The following is a 225-nucleotide window of genomic DNA, read 5'->3' as shown; positions in this document are numbered from 1 at the left end:
CATCTCTACTAAAAATACAAAAATTACCCAGGCGTGGTGGGTGCCTGTAATCCCAGTCACTTGGGAGGCTGAGGCAGGCAAATTGCTTAAACCCGGAAAGTGGAGGTCACAGTGAGCTGAGATTGTGCCATTGCACTCTAGCCGGTATGACAGTGAGACTGTCTCAAAAAAAAAAAAAAAAAAAAAAAGGAACAGGCCTTTTTTTTTTTTTTTGGCTCAAATTTT

Source organism: Rhinopithecus bieti, unplaced genomic scaffold (genome assembly GCF_001698545.2).
Source record: "Rhinopithecus bieti isolate Rb0 unplaced genomic scaffold, ASM169854v2 scaffold_3043, whole genome shotgun sequence".
In the NCBI taxonomy this organism is placed as follows: domain Eukaryota; kingdom Metazoa; phylum Chordata; class Mammalia; order Primates; family Cercopithecidae; genus Rhinopithecus; species Rhinopithecus bieti.
Note: the sequence above shows the minus strand (reverse complement) of the source record.